Below are 20,756 nucleotides of genomic sequence, written 5' to 3'. Positions count from 1 at the left end.
TTGCAGCTATAATGACTGAGAGTGTATGATTGGTTTGGTAGGAAGGTTGCAGCGTTGCTGAACCTCATAAGGATAAAGCTGGAGTCCCTTACTACAGTGAATAGACATCTTGAGAATCTGATCTAAATGGTTGTGTTAAAAACCCACACAGGCATGAAGATCAGCATGTTAAAAAGCCACTTATTATTGGACTACTTTGGTTTCCTGGCATTGGGCAGAATTTCAAGGTAATTACAAACTGATGAATCAACATTTGTTAGGTTTGGTTCATGTAATGTGATGCACTTCGACTGTAGAAGATGTGCAAGAATGATATGCATGGTGACATCACAGGGCCATGGCAAAGCAACAGGACCTCAGTGACTTATTTACAAGTGCGAAGAGAGGTCGCTTTTGCTAATGTTAAAGAAGAATGTCCACATATTGTGAATGAGGAATGCACCAATGCAAAATGCTTATGTGGTATGATTAATTTTGTTTTACTCCACTTGCAATGAATTGAAGGATTCGATTGTGGTCGATATCTCGTGAGGCTCTGGGGAACACATATGCATCATTTACGCAGTCCAGGATGCGGGAAGTGGAGTTACATTCTGGGAAAGGCAAGGTTAAGATTCCTTCATCCCATTACAGGACCAAGAGACATCACAATAAATCATTCATGAAGCGCAGACCATTACCTCCGCCACCAAAGGTGGACGCAGGTTATGTTTTTACCTCTGTTGGTCTGTGAGAAGGATATCTCCAAAAGTTTTTAATGTATGCAGCCGAAACTTTGTGGACAGGTTAGATGTTTGACAAGGACGAATTGTTAAGATTTTCGTGAAGATCCGGATCGGAGAGTTAAAAAAAAAATTAAGGTAATTATTCACACCATTGAGAGATAGGGCCAAAATTGATATATATATATATATATATATATATATATATATATATATATATATATATATATATATATATTTGCTGATCTGGGGTTTGAGGCTTGCCACAAGGGGAAGCACTCAGGTCCCCCCCGGACACCTGGTCCTGAGGCCTCCGGGCACAGATAACTCCACACACCGCCAATCCTGGCAGGGTTACACGATTCAGCATCATACCTAACATGTGGACGGCCATACCAAGGGGGGTCTCCTGCCCTCGATGCGTACTTACGTTAACTTAGCAGATCAGGTGCAGCCAAACGTTGCTGCCAAGTACACACCGACTAATATGAGTCAATTAGTGGGGAGAACTTCCCGGATAACTACGTGCGGACTATGCTGGACCATTGAGGAAAAGGCAGAGCAAGCTGAGTCCATTTATAATATAAGGAATTTATTTATAAAGCGAAGTCGAAGGAACACATGTGAACAATAAGGAAATGTTTTATTACAAGCAATATGTACAGCAGGGAAAGCAAGTATTCGTGGCGTGGGGCAAAATAAAATACAGCTATATACAAAAGAGAAGACAAAGGGCAGAGTTAAACCAACACTAAACTTCTACAATCTTAATTACACTAATATAACAGGGGCCATCAGACACACACCCGAGGAAAGTTAAAAGCAAAGAAAGATGAAAGTATGAGGTGTGAACAACCTCTTTTTACCTGGCATGGTCGATGGACTAATGCAACCCGGTCGCTTCGGAGGGGGAGGAGGGAAGAAAATGGGGTGTCTCTGATGCGTGAGTGAGGAGGTGTGATGAGGTGTTCAGTGATTGGCAGATGAGGTAGAGAGGAAAATGTAAAGATGTGAAGGGGGGGTGGGAAATTAAGCAAAGAACGTGTGAGGTGAGTGTCGTGAGTGTCAAAAAATCTGTTTGTGCACGTATTAATTAGTGTCTGGAACTGCACTTCATCTGGAGCTTGGCTCTCCATGAGCTCCAGCTTCCTCTCGCTGCCCCCCCCCTCTGCTTAGTGCTGCAACTAACGGTGACATACAAATTGAGCCAGACGAGACAAAAGTGGGACCAGACGAAGAACCAGATGAAGAGAGCGAGCACGTGGAACTCGGTACATTTATAATCCTCCTGCAAGGCCAGAGCCTTGTCGGTGGAACAGGCAAGCCGGGGGCGTATCCTCGCACCATCATTGGTGTGCGGATGCTCACCCTAGCCTTTTCCCTGCTCAGGTGAGGATTCAGCACTGGAAATGCCCTCATTCACCCCTGAACCTGGTCACGTGACAGAGCTCCATGATTCAACATGGGGCTTCAAGGCACCCGATCACGTGCACCATCCATGAGCGCATCTCCTCCCTTCCGCCGGTCCTGAAAGGTGACGGTGATCTTCATTGGCAGTGGTGAGAACAGTCGTGAGCTTTGGCATGGTAAGTTGAGACGTCATGGTTATGGCATTAGCAGCGAGTTTTGGATGGAGGCGGTTGTGGCATCGTAGCGGTGAGCTACGGCGAGGTAGTTGAGGCGTCGTAGCGGTTGGGGCGGCAAGTTTGTGATGGAGGCGGTTGTGGTCGAGATTGTGGAGTTCATGGTAATTGTAGGCAAGTTTGGGTTGTGCTTTGATGTCATGGGGAATTTTGGGAACTGAGTATGGTGAAGGACTGAGGTGATGTGTGTGTATGTGTGTGTGTGTGTGTGTGTGTGTGTGTGTGTGTGTGTGTGTGTGTGTGTGTGTGTGTGTGTGTGTGTGTGTGTGTGTGTGTGTGTGTGTGTGTGTGTGTGTGTGTGTGTGTGTTGTTGTTTAGAACGTGGGTTTCAGAATGTGGAATGGAGTCCTCCCAGGGTGAGCTCAAAGTATCTACCTTCATTTCGGTAAGGGGTCACGATTCATGGACCAAGCTCTGAAGTTTTCTGTTCTCAAAGTTTTGTGCCGAGGGCTCTCTTCAGGATCGTTGTTGAGCCCCGGACACCTTCCAACTGTAGTTCGTTTGTAGTGATATTCCCAAGGATGGTTTTTATCCCACTTGTAAAGTAGTTCCGGGGAGCTTATGCGATGGAGCATATTCCGTCCGTCCGTCCGTCCACAAATACTTGCAGCTTCTTCTCAGAAACTACGCATACGATTTCAATGAAATTTGACCACAACCTTCATCATCCATGATGGCATAAAAAATGGCATCAGGGGTCTGAAGGGGTCTACAGAGTGAGTTTCCGGTGGGGGGGTTGTCTCCCCAGAGAGGTATTTACTTTCCTCTTAAACGATACACACAATTCCGATGAAACTTCACGATAACCTTCATCACCCATGATGGACCAAAAATTTTTCTTGACATTACAAAAAAAATTCCATCGGTATTTACTTTCTTTTCCATTATATATTTTGTGGGTCATCTATGCCTTCCAGTGGTTGCCTGGTTATCTTATCCAGCCACTACCAGGTGAGCACCCAGCGGTATTGCCCCTATGTTTAATATCTCTGTGAAGTTCTTTGTCATCATTCCCGTAGATTCAGCTATCACTGGTTCAACTTTGGCATTCTTCAGCTTCCAGGATCTTCTCACTTCAGTATTGAGGTCTTGGTGTTTGGTCATTTTCTTGATTTCTGCATTGCTTAGTCCAAAATCACTGGTATTAACACCTCAATAAGCAATGCCTTCTCTTTTTTTTGTACCGAAGTACGAGATCTGGTCGCAATGCTTTGTTTTCGATGTTCACGTTCGATGGGATCGTTAGTTCGTACGTGAGCGGTAGGTACTTCCATGTTTTCAGTGATTATTTTTGATTCATGTTCCTACAAATTTTCTGGAACTGGGACATCAAAGTTTTTGCAGATGTGCCACGGATTACATTATAAACTCTGTTCTATCATTGTGTGTACAGTTGTTCTGACATGAGTTTGTTTTTGTGTGTGTGTTCGGTCATTCAGCATAACATATCATTCTTTTTATTAACCCCACCTCCACCCCTCACCTTTCTCTCTTCTTTCTTTTTTTTCATACTTTCTCTCTCTTTCTCTCTCTCACCCCTCCTCACATCCCTCCCTCCCATAGTATTGCAACGTTTGGTGAGGCATGGCTTTCCCCCACCTCCCTTCCTCACTCTTCCCCTCCCTCCTGCCTCCTCTCTCTCCCCCCTCTCTCTCTCCTCTCTTTCTCTCTCTCCCTTCCCTTCCTCTCTTAACCCCCCTCCTTAATACTCCCCGTCCGTGAAGCAACGGGTTGTATTTGCTCGTCATGAAAATAAATCAAGTGTGAGGTTATTGAAGTGAGGTAACTAAAGCCAAATTTGAGACGTCACCACTCAGTCACAAAAACAGACAAGGCAACAGATAGAAAACAAAATCCTTCCTTTGTTCCAGGACTTAGCTGCGTGTCCAGAGATGATCTTTTTGGAGCCTGGTGATCCTCGAAACTGCATAGCCATCGCGTGGGAAACGCACAGCAAAATGGCGCCAAATCGCTCCTCACGGTCACGTATGGGAGATAATTCGCACGGATGGTGTTCAACGCCAGGGCCCTAAAACCACCTTACAGTTTCTTCTCACGAAAGAGATTGCCATACCACTCCCTCTCATTTCCAGGTCAGCATACACCAAAAGGCACGCCGCCTTTCTCTTTGATCATACAAGACGATTGCTACGGCTCCGAGACAAGGCCAAGAGATGTGCTCTCCTTCTCCTTCTCTTCTCCTCAGAAACGTACAAACTTCATGACCCAGCTGAACAGTCAATGACTCACGTCTTATTTTAGTATGTGAACAAATTCACATCAGCACGAACAACGAGAATCGGCCAGCTTTCTCGTTGTGTCGAGGAGAGCAAAACGAGACCCTCTGTCTCAACCGCGTTCCTCACACCAACTCATCTCACTCCCCTATCATGCCCCCCCCCCCCGATGTCACACCGACCAATCGTAAGCCTCGGGGGCGTGGTCTGCCGGCATGAAGCTGGGAAGGCAAGGTTTTTGCCTGCTCGGAAATGTTCAACTCTGTCGGCAGCCAGTCGGCCGTTTTAGTTGTTGGCGTAAAAATGTGGTTCTTTTATTGCTGGCTTTGTAAATGCAAAAACGTAGGAAATGGTCACAGGGGGCAATCACAAACTGGGAGAAACTAGCCTTAAACCCTACCGAGTTCACACAGCACCACCCCCATGTGGTGACACGTAACAATCCTAAGCTCACAGTTTTCCCTACTTCATTTACATCGAGATGTCTCCTAACTGTCCACAGACAATGCTACACCATACAATCTTACCTTTACGATGAAATTCCTTCATCTACCCCACAAACATAACACAGCCCCCGCCACCCCCTACCACTCCCCCTCATACGGCCTCATATGGCTCGCCAGGGGTCTCTTTACTGCTGGTTGGTGAACCAGACCCCCCCTCTGGAACCATTCCATCGGGTAGGGTCTCTGCACCATCCAGGCTCTCTCGGCCTCTCCTGGGTCACCGATGGTCTCCCTACCATTGGTCGCCAAACCAGACCTCCCCTCTGACGGGTCCCCATTTCCAGACACCACCGGCTGCCAGGGACAAATTGCCTCGGGGGAGGGGGGAGCAGTCACTGCTGCTCCAGAGCTTGATCCATTCCTGCGGACCCACACACCTTCCCCACCCACACAATCCAACATCTCATTTCCTCCCTTCGTGCCATGTAATTCTCAAACAAGGTCCCACCCACTAGCAGAACTAAAGTATAATCATGTTAGCTTAAAACACACACAGATGTCAAAAGTAAAAGACAAAATAATGTATGAGGACACGATGCGGCATTACAGGCCAATGAATAAACAAAGCTTTCTTGGCTGGAACAATGGAGCGAATGCTGCTGTTATTAACTTACTGCTTATTCTAAATGGCCAATAGTATCATCATGTGATTGGCAATTTGACAAAAAAATAAAACCACACTCTGTTTGAATGGCTCAACATCACCAACTCTAAATTACATTTTTTGTTTTGTACAGCCACAAGGTCATCCATTCAATTAAGGAGTTAGTCATACAATGGAATCTGATCACTATTCACTGATATCATTTACCTGGAGTCATCTGTTCATGTACAGAATGCAGAGCAATTAAAAAGAGGAAAACACAAGAACTCCAATATAACAAGTTGCGGTGTCTTTTACCAGATTATTTTTTTTGCAAACGTTTTAGATACAGCAAGACAAATCACATCGCCATGCCTTTTGAGGAAGCCAAGTCCAGAGTGGGTTTGAGCTGTTGGATGTGGAGACAGGAGAGGAGGTGGGGTTGCTCATAACTCAGAGGGCATGTCTCTGGAGCTGGCACTTGGGACATGCAGACTAGCTCGTTTAGCTATTCCAAGCACAGGCCCAGCTTGGCCTTTGCTTTTAGGCATCTTGTTTGCCAGTCAGCACATCCCTTGCACCCTGCTACAGCATAACGATGATGCAAGTTTCTAATCCTCAAAGACTGTGCTCTCCAAATATATTAAACTAGTTCACATAGCATGTTCAAAATGGTAAAATAATCATTACTATGTTTCATTGAGTGGTAATTCGAGTTTCCATCTTGCTCTGCATATAATAGATTGTAGCTTCATATTCAGGACCAAAGCATAAGGTCTGTCAATTTTATCTCATTAACCCTTTGAACCCTAAGCTCTTTGGACTTTCAGCTCCCTGGAGAATAATCTGACCGCTCAGGTATATTGAGGTTTAAATAGCGGCAGGTAAACCGTCCGCTAGGGTTCAAAGGGTTAAAAGGTCATGTTCAATGCTACACATTGAAAATATCAAGTGAAAGAAATCCTTTCATACCAGAGCATCAGACCCAATGTAAGAAGACTTTACTACATTAGTAAGATGCAATCCACATCCGCAGCAACCCCCTCCTGCCCCCGAAGCCATTCCCCTCTCAGGAATACCTAAAGGAGGTTCTACATATTTTCTTGCTGAATCCACGACTTCATAATTAGTTCTTTCCTACCTATCCAATTTTTGTTGCGAGGATGCCAATTTTTAATCTCGCTGTGGATCATATTACTTTGCAGGAGGGAATCGCTATAAATAAGCATTGCTGTATAATCACACCGTGAGCAGCTGCTAAGACACATCAGATACTTTCTATGTCTTGCTTCTGTTTTTCCTCCCTGATCTACTTTATTTTCCATGAATGTCACTCTTCCAAAGCGATGAATCACAAAATGTACTTTATTTGGGAGAGTTAATTTGGCACCACCAAGATTACTTAGAAAGTATTAACATCGAGTGAAAGCTGCCCAAATTCTGCAGGGCATGGCAGCAAGATGAGGCCAGCGTCAGGTAACGCAAGAACCAGCACGAGGATGCAACTTGATGTACTTACCAATATACCTGTTGCAGAAAAGTTTGTCCCCAAGGTAGCATTGGAAAACTCGGTAGAACGGCACTCGGTAGAGCGGATAATTCCACCAGGCTGAACAGTTTATGCTTTGCATCCCACTGATAGGCCGGATCTGCATCCGGATATTCACCAAAATCGAATCAATTCATCCTTGCCAGACACCCAACCCCGTCCACCAAGTTTCGGGCGAATCCATTCATAACTTTATGAGATAGCCTACTCAAAGACAAACAGGGGTGAAAACATAACCTGCATCCACCTTCAGTGGTAAAAATGGAAAAATGACCACTGCACAACCTTTATGAAGACAATATTAATTTACAGATTGAAGGTGTTACACTATCATCATGCTATGTGGAACACATTGGAAAAATATCTTGCAGGCCCAAATTGCATATCCATTATGTGCGGTGGACTCATGGTAATACCAGTACTACTGTATACTACCATAACCTTCAACCTCCTGGCAATGCACAAACCTGACTCCTCCATCATCATCATACTCGAAGACCAACTTTGGTTTAATGACTGCATTAAGGCATTCTGTGAGCAGCATCAGGCATATTGGAAAATGAGGAACCAAGTCAGGGAAGCCACAATGCAGGACTATACCTGCATATTCAGAAATGAAAGCAGTATACACTTGTCATAACGAACCATTGCCAGAATCAATGCATCACATGGAAGCTTTGTATCTATTAGGAATGGTGGGAAACAATAAAGACCTAAAAGTAGGAAGAAAATTAGAGAACATCAAAGTGGAGCTCACCACACAAGTAAAAAGGGAAATCATCGCTGTTTTCCAGTAACTTAAGCAAAATATATAATGTTGATCGTCCATCACGACCACACCCAAGTTCTGCCCGAACATAGAAGCTTCTATACAGCCAGTGCAGCTCCTCCAATGTGACATCAGGGAATGGCTGAATGCACTATAGTGGACAATATCCCAGCTAGAGGGTTTAAAACCTGTGATCTGGAGCTGGTTGACAAAATTGCCAAACAGGTGTAGCGTAGATCCGATAAAGGCAATTACCCAATCACATGGTCAACTGCTTAAGTATTTCCTTGTGTACATCGAACAGAACGAATCATATCTGACCAAGTATATCAGCAAATCAGCTTCTTCCAAAAGTCATCAACGAGAGGTCCTCAACAATGCCACTGAGAACCTATCTGAGAAAAACGAGCCTGGTCATAGATATTTAGTCCTAATAATGGCAGACTCCCTCTTGTCCAGATCTAATTTAAGCCTAATTCCAAAAGTGGAAGTGAAGAACCAGCTATGTGCCAGAGGAAAGAGAAGAGTAACTGTCCCCTTCATCAAGGTAGCATTCGATTGAGTCTGACACCTGGTAAAGCTACATTTGATGGAATCAGAGGCAATTGGTCGGGTTGTCGGCGACTAAACCGACACACCTCACTGGCTTTACTAGTAGTGAGGATGACACCCTGCCAGGACTAAAAACAACACCTGATAAAGGGCGGAAGAGCTCCCTTTGGGACAAATCCATCCATCCATCCATTGGGACCATACTCTGTGCAGAGCGTTGGTGCTGCCTAAGCATTCACCTTGGCTATTGGGCACAATCCTGGACAGGTCGCCACTCCGACACAGTATACCAGCATGCTGGCCCTTGCTGGTATCACAGGATATCAGCATTTTGCCGACCTCGGAAGGATGACGGGGAGCCAATGACCATCCAAATAAGGAGACGGTTTCTCCTTAAAATCACCCACCTGGATTGGACGGGTTTGTGGAAACTCAGGAAGACAAAAGGGGTAGTGGAATCCTTGATGTAAGGCATATGAGCTCGTATTATCCAACGGCAACCAAAAAACTACACCTGTGGGGAAGAGGGTTGGTCCACAGTGTCGCTGAAGTCGTGGAAGGCATGTTCCTCATCTGCTGGATGACACTGCAGTCCAATTCCTCCGCAATCACTTTTGTACCATTTTCCTGATATAAGTGGACACTGATATTTGTTGTCGGTGCTTATTTGTTAAAAAGAAAAATGGCTATTCATTCCTGACTCATCAGAAGGTGGTCATGCTTGATGGGGAGCAATCATCACCACATGAGGAAACAGTTGCAGGAGTTCTTAATAGGCAGTGTCATTTCATTACCAAACCATATCTTTTGTCTAATCGAAAGAATCTTCCCTTTATTAAAAAGTCAGGTGAGGGGGGCTGTTCACTGATGATCTCTCCGTGTTCAGCATCATTCACAATATCCATCACAACGAAGTAGCACATGCTCACCTGCAGCAGGATCTTAACAACATCCATGCTGAAGTTGACATTGTAAGCTGATATTGGGTGTGGACAGGAATAATAGAAACGGGGTCTACATAATGCAAGAGGCAGTTTTGGATCGTGTAACAAAGCAGAATTATTTTAGGGGTTGTTGTGTGTATGGGGTTTAAGCAGTGAGCAATTGGAAAAGCAAATTTGATTTTTGGTTGCATTTTTAGAGGGGTGGTTTATACATCGAAGGAGGTGATGTTGATGTTATCCAGGAATTTAGTGAGGCTTCACTTCAATTATCATGCACAGTTTAGGTCACCGAATTTGGGGAAGGGCGTAGCTGTCAAAGAAGGAGTTGAGTGTAGAGGTGTAAGATTCATTCCGTAAGCCTGGTTAGGGTGGCTGGCTTAGGACCTCAGGGTCCTGAGTTCAAGCCCCGTTGGCCACTGAATTCACACCAGGTGGGGTTGACTCAGCCTTTCATCCTTTCGAGGTCGGCGGAATGAGTACCATTGTACTGGTAGAGGGATACACCATCAGCGGCACAGTCGCACCCCAATAAAATGATAGCTACCTGGCAGCCAAACTGCCACAAGCGAGAAGAAGAATACTCACTCCAGGATTACATCGGCAAAGAAAGCTAAAAGGGAAGTTCAAGGGAGTGCAGACTCTTCAAATTAGAAAGGAGGAAATTATGAGGGAAACTGATTGAAATGTCAAAGAAAATGAAGGGCATTGATAAAGTAGATTGAGGAAAGTTTTTAACCAAGATCCACAGCGACAGGACTTGGGAACGAAACTTAAGAATGTAAAAAAAAAGAGGAGAGTTAGGACAGAAGCAAGGCAGTGGTAGCTTACAGACTCATTAATGTGTAGAATGATCTTCCTGAGAGGGTGGTCGTGGCAGGGACAGTCCATCGGTTTAAACTACAATTTGATAGTTAACTACATAAGCAATGCGGATGGAGGATTACAAGGATATTGTCAGAAATGGTAGGTAGATTATATTTGGATGGGTGGGGCCTGTGGGCATTGTATGAACGTTGTGCTGATGTGATATTGAATGTTGTTAAGTGAGAATGTGTCATCAGTGTTAATTCAAGCCCCATCAAATTCACCCCCACAAATGAAAAACTAGAGGAGAAAAAAAGGACCAAAAAAAGAAAAGAGAAAGAAAACCTTGATGCCCCATTGCTATGACGGACAGTACCTCCTAACCCTTCACCTCCAATCCGCTTGCTTTTTCCCATTCCCATTCACTCTTCCCTTCCTTCTAACTTCCTTCTTTCCACCCCCCCCCCAACCATCATTTGGCACATGTTATATGGGGATCACTACTTGAGTATCAAGAGGACTGAGAGGGGGGAGGGGGTTAGCACAGGCAAGATGAGTTGAATGGCCTTTATACATGCTTCGTTAATATTGTTTGACTGTGATAAATGGCAAATTACATTAATGTCTGAGAAGTGTCAGCTAATGACTATTTCTGGAAGAAAAAACAAAAACTGAAGGATGCCAATTTTCAAAGGTCAAAGTTATCACTTCCAAATGCAAACTTCCTCAGGGGTGATCGATGACCAGAATCTCAACCATACCAGCCTCATCATTACCCTGGCTGCAAGAGGACACCGAGTGAACATTCTGTGCTGAGTATTTCACCTCCGGACCACTTTCCATCGACAATTCTGAGATTAGAAGTGTGATGGGATACTCATGACTCACTGAGATGACAGCATCTAATTCAACACTTAACGGTCGATTCAATCGAACACAGGGCTACTCACTTTATTACATCTCTGTGATTGCAAGTCGACGTTGAACCCCTGCTTTGTGTTTTATGGCTCCAACGTTTGCTGTTTACAAATAGCACTCCAGGTACCCAGCCACCCTGTCTCAACAACGTCTCCCAGCTCCACAACCTGTAAGAGTGGCATGGTGGGATCCACACCACCTTCATCTTTAACTCACTCAAGGAGTTACACATCCTCACTTGGATGTATGTTTCTATTTCTTCATCACAACGAAATGCAAGTCCTGGAATGCCCTAGAAAGTACCATTACAAGTGACCCAACACCACAGGGACTCCAGCAATTTAAAGAGAAAGCCCACCACCATCTTCTCAGGACATCCTATAGGATGGACAGTAAATTCTACCAATGAAACAGCACCTCCCCACATAAAATAAATAAATAAACAATATATACATTTAAAAAATTTGTTTCATTTGTAATTGTGGAACTCCTAAGTGGAGAAATTCTCATGCGTTTTTGAAGCATTTCTTCACATCCTGAAATTCTATGCAATTTGCTGCGGATATTCTGGAGTTATTATTGGAAAGAAAATGAGAGTTTGGAAAGAACAGATTCCCATGGGTTGCTGATGATTTTTTTTTTCCGAATGCTGCTTCTATTTTAGATTTGGATTATGGTTAGGTGTTCAACCAAGCTTGCACATGTACATATTGTAAAAATTATAATTGCATTGCTTTTCAAATAAAAACAAGAAAAAGAGCAATCAGATATTGCAAACCTTCGCCAGGACTTATTTTGAGTGGTGTATTTTTTTTATAGGTTTTCAGGTAAATACAATATGGCTGCCAAACTATGTAACCTATGATGTCATATGTATGACTCTTTTGTTCCTCATGGATAGGCGGTCATATGTGTTAAGGTTTGCCTTGATTTTTTTTCACCCATTTCAGAGATTTTTAAAGGTTTTTTAAAAAATCAATATGGCTGCTGAATCACATGACTGATGACATCATCAAAAAATTTTGTGGACCATTTTATCCTGAGATGACCCTCAAAAATTTTCATACTCATCAGATGTAGCATTCTTCAAATGCAATTATGATGTCATAATGACATCATATGTGAACCTTTTGTTACCCTCACCAAATGAGAGGGTATTGCAGTTGGGTCTGTTTGTTTGTCTGTCTGTTAGTTTGTCAGTTTGTCTGTTTGTCTGTTTGTTTGTCTGTTTGTGCGTCTGTTTGTGCGTCTGTTTGTTTGGCCACACAGAACTTTCATGTTTTTCTCCACAACCGCTTGTCAGATTGAGACGGAATTTTCACCATTCGTGTGACTACTCATGTAGAATGTTTAAATGATAATTATGATGTCATAGGTCACGTGGTGTGGCAGCCATATTGGAAAAACGGAAAAACTTTGGACCTCTGTTTCTCTGAAACCGCACCAAGCGAAAAATTGAAACTTGGCACATGGCAAGTACTCTTCATTGGGAATAAGTGATTTTTTAATGACGTCATAGGTGCCTCGTTATGATGGTCATAATTGCATATGTAGAATGACACATCCGATTAGATCAGATGAAAAATTTTGAGGGTCATCGAGGGATAAAATGGTCAGCAGAAAAAAAAATTCATGACATCAGTCACGTGATTCAGCAGCCATATTGTTTTTTTAACCTTCAAAAATCTTCTCTGAAGTGGCTGAACAGATCGAGGCAAAACTTTACACGTATGACCGCCTGTCCATGAGGAAGAAAAAGTTCACACATATGATGTCATTGGTCACATGGTTTGGCAGCCATATTGGATGTACCCTGAAACCTATAAAATTCTTCTTCTCCAGAACAACTGGACAAATTGAGGGGAAACTTGACACAAGTGTTCCCTAAGCCATGGTTGTACAAGTGAGTTAAGGAATAATTGATAGGTCTCATGGTTTGGCAGCTATATTGGATTGAAGAAAAATATTAAATAATGTTTTCCCTGGAACTGCTTAATCAATTTAAGTGAAACTTCATATTTATGATCTAGTAGAGATGGGGAATAGATGCTTTAAATTTCAACTTGATCGGACACATGGTTTGGCAGTCATATTGGATTTACCCTCAAACCTATAAAAAAAAAATACACCACTCAAAAGAAGTCCTGGTGAGGGTCTGCAATCTCTGATAGCTCTTTTTCTTGTTCCTCATGGACAGGCGGTCATACGTGTAAAGTTTTGCCTCGATCTGTTCAGCCACTTCAGAGAAGAAGATTTTTGAAGGTTTAAAAAAAACAATATGGCTGCTGAATCACGTGACTGATGATGTCATGAATTTCTTTTTCCTGTGGATCATTTTATCCCAAGATGACCCTCAAAATTTTTCATGCTGATCTGATGTAGCGTTCTACATATGCAATTAGGATGTCATAACGAGGGGACCTATGATGTCAAAAAAATCACGCATTCTCCATGAGGAGTACTTGCCATGTGCCAAGTTTCAATTTTTTCCTTGGTGCGGTTTCAGAGATACAGAGGTCCAAAGTTTTTCTGGTTTTCCAGTATTGCTGCCACACCACGTGACCGATTACGCCATATTTATCATTAAAACATTCTTCATGAGTAGTTGCACTAATGGTGAAAAATTTGCCTCAATCCGACAAGTAGTTACAGAGAAAAACACAAAAGTTCTGTGTGGACAGACAAACAGACAAACAAACAAATGGACCCAAATGCAATAACCTCTCCGAATCGTTCGGCGAGGGTAAATATCCTTCCTGTCTTAGAGCAGGCAACCTATACTTACTTACTCGGGTCAAACTGGACAACAATGAAACTGGCAAGGATTTTCAACACATGTATTGTTGCGGAAATGGGCCCTTTATAGTGGGTTATTAAATATAGGATTAGCTCAGATCCCCCTTAAATGCATGTTTAGCCAGGTTGTTTGGTAATCGGACGTTGCATGTGTGTCGGGAGGTGTAGCAGGCTGTCCAGTGTTCATACAGTGGTGGTGTACCAAGAGGTGCTTCTTCTTCTTCCCTCCTCCCCTTCTAACTCACCCCCACCCAGCGCTCTGAGAGTGTCGGTCAGCGAGACGTGTCGGCAGCCCATTGGGGGAGAGCAGCTGCGGACTGGAGGGATGGACCAATCACGTATCCCCCGGAGGCATTCCAGAAGAGCGAGCGCCGGGAAGGCAAGGAAGAAACGGCTAGTGTTGAGTCTGCGATCTGCTGTATGAGGAGAGGAACTGCATGAGGTCTGTCTGCGATCTGCTTCATAAAAAAGGCCCGCCGCGAAAGGAACTGGCTGCTTTGTCGGTCTGAGAAATGGCTAGTGTCGAGTCTGTTATCTGCTTCGAGAGGAACTGGTTTGGTCGGTCGGGGATCTGCTTCATGAGAAAGGCCCGCCCCGAAAGGCAAGAGGAACTGGCTGTTGTGTCAGTCCGCGATCAGATTTGTGAAGAGTGGTTTGGCCGGCTGTTCCTCCTCGGCCATGGATCCAGCCTGCAGGACCTCTACAGGTTCATCCTGAGTCCAGTCACGGAGCCTCTGACTGTCCTGACTCCATGCACGGCTCGACACGTCTTGTGATCCCATCGATCCACTTGCAGAGTCCAACACCCGGATTGGCCTAGTCTGGTGAACAAGCCAGGCCTGGATTTGTATACTGGACCTTGTGAGAAACCAGCTGGAACATACTATAGATCTTCCTCTCTTGTGCCGTCGACCTTACGGGGGCTGGACGCGCTGAGGCTGCGTGCGTGAGCGGTGCCGACAAAAGGACGTCATCGCGGCCATCTTGCCACGCGGCATGCGTGAGCGGTGCCGGGTAAAGAAGTACGAGCGCCATCTTGCCACGCTGCATGCTCGAGCTAGGCGCTCGAATCCGTCGACATCGGCTTCTCATGAGCCTCATTCGTGCCTTCAACACTTTTCCTCTCGTCCATGAGGCACTACCAAGTACTCCGTGTCTTGTCTGCATGTCGTCTGCATGTTGTCCAGGCCTAAGGCATATTTTGCTAGGGCTCCCTTTGAAACCCGTATCCGTAGCTCCCTAGTTAAGAGCGGGTTACAGATTAATTATCACATTGTCGTGAATGCTTTGCTTGTGTCGTGTTCCCCGATGTTCCCCCAATAAATCTGGTGAGTTATACGAAATTTGCCGCCTTTAATTTATTCGTGCCGCGCCGAGGAACAATCCGCTCGATTTGTATTTAAAACCAAAACGGGCTACGGACTGGCAGACTTCACTCGGTCTCTGACAAACCCAGTCTGTAGCCGGGGTCTAAACCCAGTCTGTACCCAATCTCTAGCCGGGGTCAAACCCAGTCTGTAGGGGTCTATTTCCCCAACTGATAAGGCCCAGGTGTACTTTGGTATCGCGATCCGAGGCACGTGACCCGAGACTTGTGCCGAATTAGCCGGCGTTTTAACCCTGAGATTGCGGTGCTCTTAAGTGATACCTTAACTCAATCTTAACTCTTAACTTAAGAGACACCTTAACTCTTAACTCAATCGAATGCTAAATCATCAACATCTGGCTGTCAAGAGTAGGGTGCGAATTCCTCCACCGTCGAATCTATAACAGTATAACTAGAACGGCCCTCGGTAGAGCTTATACATCCCCCAGGCTGAACAGTTTACATTTTGTATCCCACCGATAGAACGGATCTGAATCCGGACCTGACCCAAAATCGAATCGGCTTGTTCTTGTCACCCACCCAACTCATCCACCTGGTTTTGTCATAATTCGTCACAACTTTTTGAAACATCTTGCTGGACTGTGCATCATTTTTGGCCCCAATTCTCAATGGTGAAGAATCACTTTTCAAAAAAATTTGTATCCAGATCCGGATCGACACCAATATCGAATCAATTCTTCCTTGTCACACACCCGACCTGTCCACCAAGTTTCGTCTGAATCCGTCCACAACTTTTTCAGATATTGTGTTATATATCGATTTTAGCCACATCACTCAATGGTGAAGAATCACTTAAAAATTCTCGGATCCAGATCCTAATTCAGATCTTCAACAAAATGGAAACAATTCTTCCGTGTCACACACCTAACCTGTCCCCAAAATTTCGTTCAAATGTGGCCACAACATTTTTGAGATATCCTTTTCACAGACAAACAGATAGGGGTGAAAACAATGACAAGTGACCCACATTCGGTGGCGAATGTCACAAGAACAGCACTCGGTAGAACACATACCTCTTCCAGGCTGAACAGTTTCGGTTTTGTATCCCATTGTAGACCGGATCTGTATCCAGATCTTTCCCAAAATCTACAGGGAAGGATGGGTACTGAGAGTGAGGGGCTGGGGGGGGGGCACAAGGTTTGGAAGGAAACACAGAATTGAGATGTTCAGCCCTCTCACGAGTGGAGTGGAATTAAGTTCCAAGTTAATCAATTTGGAAGGCGAAAAGAACAAGCATCCATCCGCTCGACCTGATCCACGATCTGATCTTGCTTAAGATGTCATCCTTCAGGGCATTGGAACCTGTCACCCAGACGTGCATGATATTCGTTTGTTAGGAGTGGGATGGCACCCTCTGCTGTAAAAAAAAAAGAAAATATCATCAACCTGAGATGATCTGAATTGATTCAGTAATTTTAAAGGTTGTGTTGTGTTGCATTAAAAAAACAGTATCAGAGTGCAGAACTGAGAGGGACTTCGAATGTTACCAACGAGCAGAGAGTGCAGATGAAGAGTCTGCCTTTTACATCCCGAGCATTGCTCAGATGTTGGATCACTTGCAGCAAAATAACATTGACTGCTCAAAATAATTTAAACATAAATCACATTAGATGCTCAAATGGTAAAACTGGAATTAACTTTTTCTGTAAAATACCTTGAAAACTTATTTGCCTCCATTTATTAATAAAATGGATGCAAAAATGGTTACCTTGAAAAATAATGTGGCATAATGGTTCGACTGTCTGCTATAGGTCTGTGAGGTCTTGAGGTCAAACAAGTTCGGCAGTTCGAACCCCCTGCCGAGTCATATACCAAAGACTTAAAATGGTACGTGCCGCTTCTTTGCTTGAAGCTCATCGTTTAAAAAAAGGAGAGAGCACGGACAAGCTTGCTAGGTCCAATGGCCTCTTACCAGCATTGAACTTACTGGTAAGGTAACAGATATTATTATAATGTTTGACAACTGCATCGATTATTTGAAAATAGAGGCAAATACCCCAGTGTCAGCAACATGAAACTCAAATAGAACAGGTCATGAGTGCAAGTGTGTGGTTGGCCAAACAATTTTTTGGAGGAAGTGAAAAGACAAATGGCAATGCACAAGCATTTGGCTGAGGAATGTAGTCTCGATGCAGAATTGATGAATCAGATGACAAGAGTTGTGTCGATGGCGGAGAGAAGAAACTATTGAACACGGGAGAGAGCAGTGTTGCGAAAATAGGAAGGGAGGTTCCTCAATCCCAGGAGAGGCTGAGAGGGGGAGATACAAAGGTCAGTGAACTAACTTAAGGAAAAAGTGCTGTTGATGTAGAAGACTCTCACTAGCGGCTATATTTGGGCACAGGAGGTGCAGAGAGGCATATGGGAGAAGGTCAGGGAGAGTATAGGAAATAATTTGGGAATAGCTGCACAGTACCAGCCACTAATTAAGCCATATCATTGGTTAACCTTAAATGAATGCAGAGCCTGGAGGTATTATGAACACACTTTAAAGAGCATTTCACAAATTAAGGTGATGGAGACTAAAGTATGGCTACAGACTGAAGTCACCAATAATTTGGTGGCTACTTTGTGTAGACCTGCTGCAGATGTTCTAAATGTTGTCCCGAATGGGGCACTTTGAGAGCCGAGAAATCATTGCACTCCAAACTCGCTGTTTTGGCATGGAGTATTAACGTGAATCGTTATAAGGACTCGGTTGAAAGATCGGAAATTGTGCTCGAGCGACATTATTCCTGAACTGTTCGAGGTGTGGAGCAGGTAATCAGGATTGCATGACTCGCCTAATGAGGAATGGGGGGAGGTTGGCAATGCAATTTATGGATGCTTTCCAAGATCAGAAATGAGGGGTGTGGTATAACTCTACCTCCCTGAGAAAAGTCATATGGTGGTTCAGTGTGTGGCCAGGTCTCGTCAACCGCCCATGTTTTGCAAGATTGCAGCCCATGATCTGGAAGACGAGGCAGAGGTAAAAGGTTTTGTGCTAGCTTAAAAAGTATCAAATGGTCGACCTCACCAGAATGTTTCTGAGGCAAGCAAGGCCACAGCGAGATGATCTGGTGAGCCTCGGCCAGGTAACATAGTGATTGACCTGGTCTCAAGTCATAATCTATGGTCATAGAGGTTGCCTTTTCTGAGGATTTGCTGCAAGTGTGGAAAGAAGGGCCACATGGAGAGATTCTACTGGATGAGTACACAAAGAGTGCAGTCAGGTGGTCCACCCAGGTGAGATGAGGAAAGGTCTCAGAAAGTGGACTCTGAAGGGCATGTATGCAAGTGATAAGGGAAACTGGTAGAGGCCAAGCACAAAGCAAAATTTTATGGCATTGCTAATTATATTGATGAAGTTTGGAAAATATGTGTGAAGCTGTGGGAGCAAATATAGGAAACAGACCGAAACAGAGACAGATTAACACTGTCCTTTTATTGGGTAGATAGAATGAGGTGATATACCTGTCAAGGACAGGTGTTGGGATGGTATAGGACTTCATAAGATGGGAGGGCCATAGAACAACAAAACTCTTTAACCATCAGTTCTTATGACCTTCTGACCATCAGTTCGGCTTTCACATGGATCATCCCACCTTTGACATTGTACTTCCCAACCGTCTAAACAATTGATCGATTGCATTCATCCAAACTAGATTAGGGCAATCTCAATGGACATTTCCTGAGGAATCCATACTGTTTCTTAACCCCATCATAATTTCCAAACTGCCAAATAATGGTATCCAAAGTCTGCTCGAACTGGGTTTCAAGTTTCATTTCCACTACTCCAAGCAGGTTGATTGGATGGCACTCTCACCTGTGTTCCACCACGAATGGCTGGTGTCCTTGTCGGTGATGTTTTGTGATCAAATCTTGTTCTTGGTCTGCATCAATGACATTTTCATCATTGAAAAATCCACTGGATTGTTTTGCAGATAATTCCATCCAGAGAAGGACATTTTCTTTCTTCTCTGTAAAAGAAGCTACAACAGCATTCCTCTCCACCTATGGCCCCAAACTTATTCAAGTCGGCATTTCCATTTCAACGAGCATCCGTTGAAGACAAAGTCTTCGATATCCCCCGCCATAGTAAATGAGGATTAACAAACTTATATTCCCTAAGCGTGTGCAATATGTATGTGAAGTTTCCCCTGATCTGACCAGCCATTCTGGAGAGGATGTTTGAAGGTTTTATGGTAAATTCAATATGGCTGCCAAACCATGTGACCTATCAATTAGAAATTAACAAACTTCTAAAAGGATGTCTTGGGGAAAGTGTGTGTGAAATTTTGCCTCAATCTGTCCAGCCGTTTTGGAGAAGAAGATTTTAAAAATTCATTAATTTTCAATCCAAGATGGCTGACGAACCATGTGACCTATGACATCATAAATTTACATTCTGCCTCCAATCCTCCAGTGGAATACGTGTGTGAAGTTTCATGTTAATCGGATGAGGTTTTTCTGTCCAATATGGCTGCCAAACCATGTGACTTGTGACATCATAATTTTTACTGCTAGTACGGGCCCGTAGGGGCGGGCCCGTAGGTGCGTAAACGACGACTGGATTGGGGCATTATTTCAATTAGATTGGACCAACCGTGTCATAACTGGACGAAACTTGGGAAACACCTGGGAAACATACGCAGGTCCTCAGCGTCAATTGTGATGTCATATCAAACGAAGAATTGTGATGCCCCTCTCTCTCTCTCTTGCCCCTCCTCGCTCCCCCTAGTCTCGCCCCTCCTCTCTCCCCCCTCCTCTATCGCCCCTCTCTCTCGCCCCCACTCTCACCCCCTCCTCTCTCTCGACCAGACGCCCCCTCTCTCTCACTCCCCTCTCTCCCTCCCCTCTCTCGCCCCCTCTCTTGCCCCCCTCTCTCTCCCCTTCTCTCTCCCCCCTGTCTCACCCCCTCTTTCCCCCTCTCTTACCCCTAGTCTCGCCCCTCCTCTCTCCCCCTCTCTCTCGCCCCCTCTCCCGTCCCCCTCTCTCATCCCCACTCTCTCACCCCTAGTCTCACCCCCCTCTTTCCCCCCCTCTCTCTCCCCCTCTCCCCCTAGTCTCGCCCTTCCTCTCTCCCCCCTCCTCTCTCGCCCCCACTCTCATCCTCCCCTCTCCCGTCCCCCTCTCTCGCAGATATTGGTCGACAGATAAATGGCTGTAACTTGGGAACCGCTCGTCCGATTAATATCAAACCTCGAAAAGGCAAATCCGTGGGTCCCCAGCAATATTCATGGCAAGTTTCAATCAGATCGGACCGTAAATTGTGTAAAATAAATAAACAAATAAATATTAATTGTGACATCATTCGTGACGTCATAGCACCGTGTCTTGTCATTGGTCAACAGAAAATGGCCGTAA

General features: G+C 44.4%; 1 long non-coding RNA gene across 1 annotated transcript in view; it reads left to right on the top strand.

Moving 5' to 3' along the window:
- The window catches only part of LOC147022812 (uncharacterized), a 33,267-nt gene extending 17,943 nt beyond the window's left edge, over window positions 1-15,324 (top strand). Inside the window, exon 3 of the long non-coding RNA XR_015059708.1 lies at window positions 14,279-15,324. This is a non-coding gene — a long non-coding RNA (uncharacterized LOC147022812). The remainder of the gene's footprint in view (window positions 1-14,278) is intronic.
- The last annotated feature ends 5,432 nt before the right edge of the window (window positions 15,325-20,756 follow it).

The sequence above is a fragment of the Eptatretus burgeri genome, chromosome 7, assembly GCF_056783735.1.
Source record: "Eptatretus burgeri isolate ZD-2024b chromosome 7, Ebu_testis_v1, whole genome shotgun sequence".
In the NCBI taxonomy this organism is placed as follows: Eukaryota; Metazoa; Chordata; class Myxini; order Myxiniformes; family Myxinidae; genus Eptatretus; species Eptatretus burgeri.
Note: the sequence above shows the minus strand (reverse complement) of the source record. Positions and strands in the feature narration are given on the sequence as shown.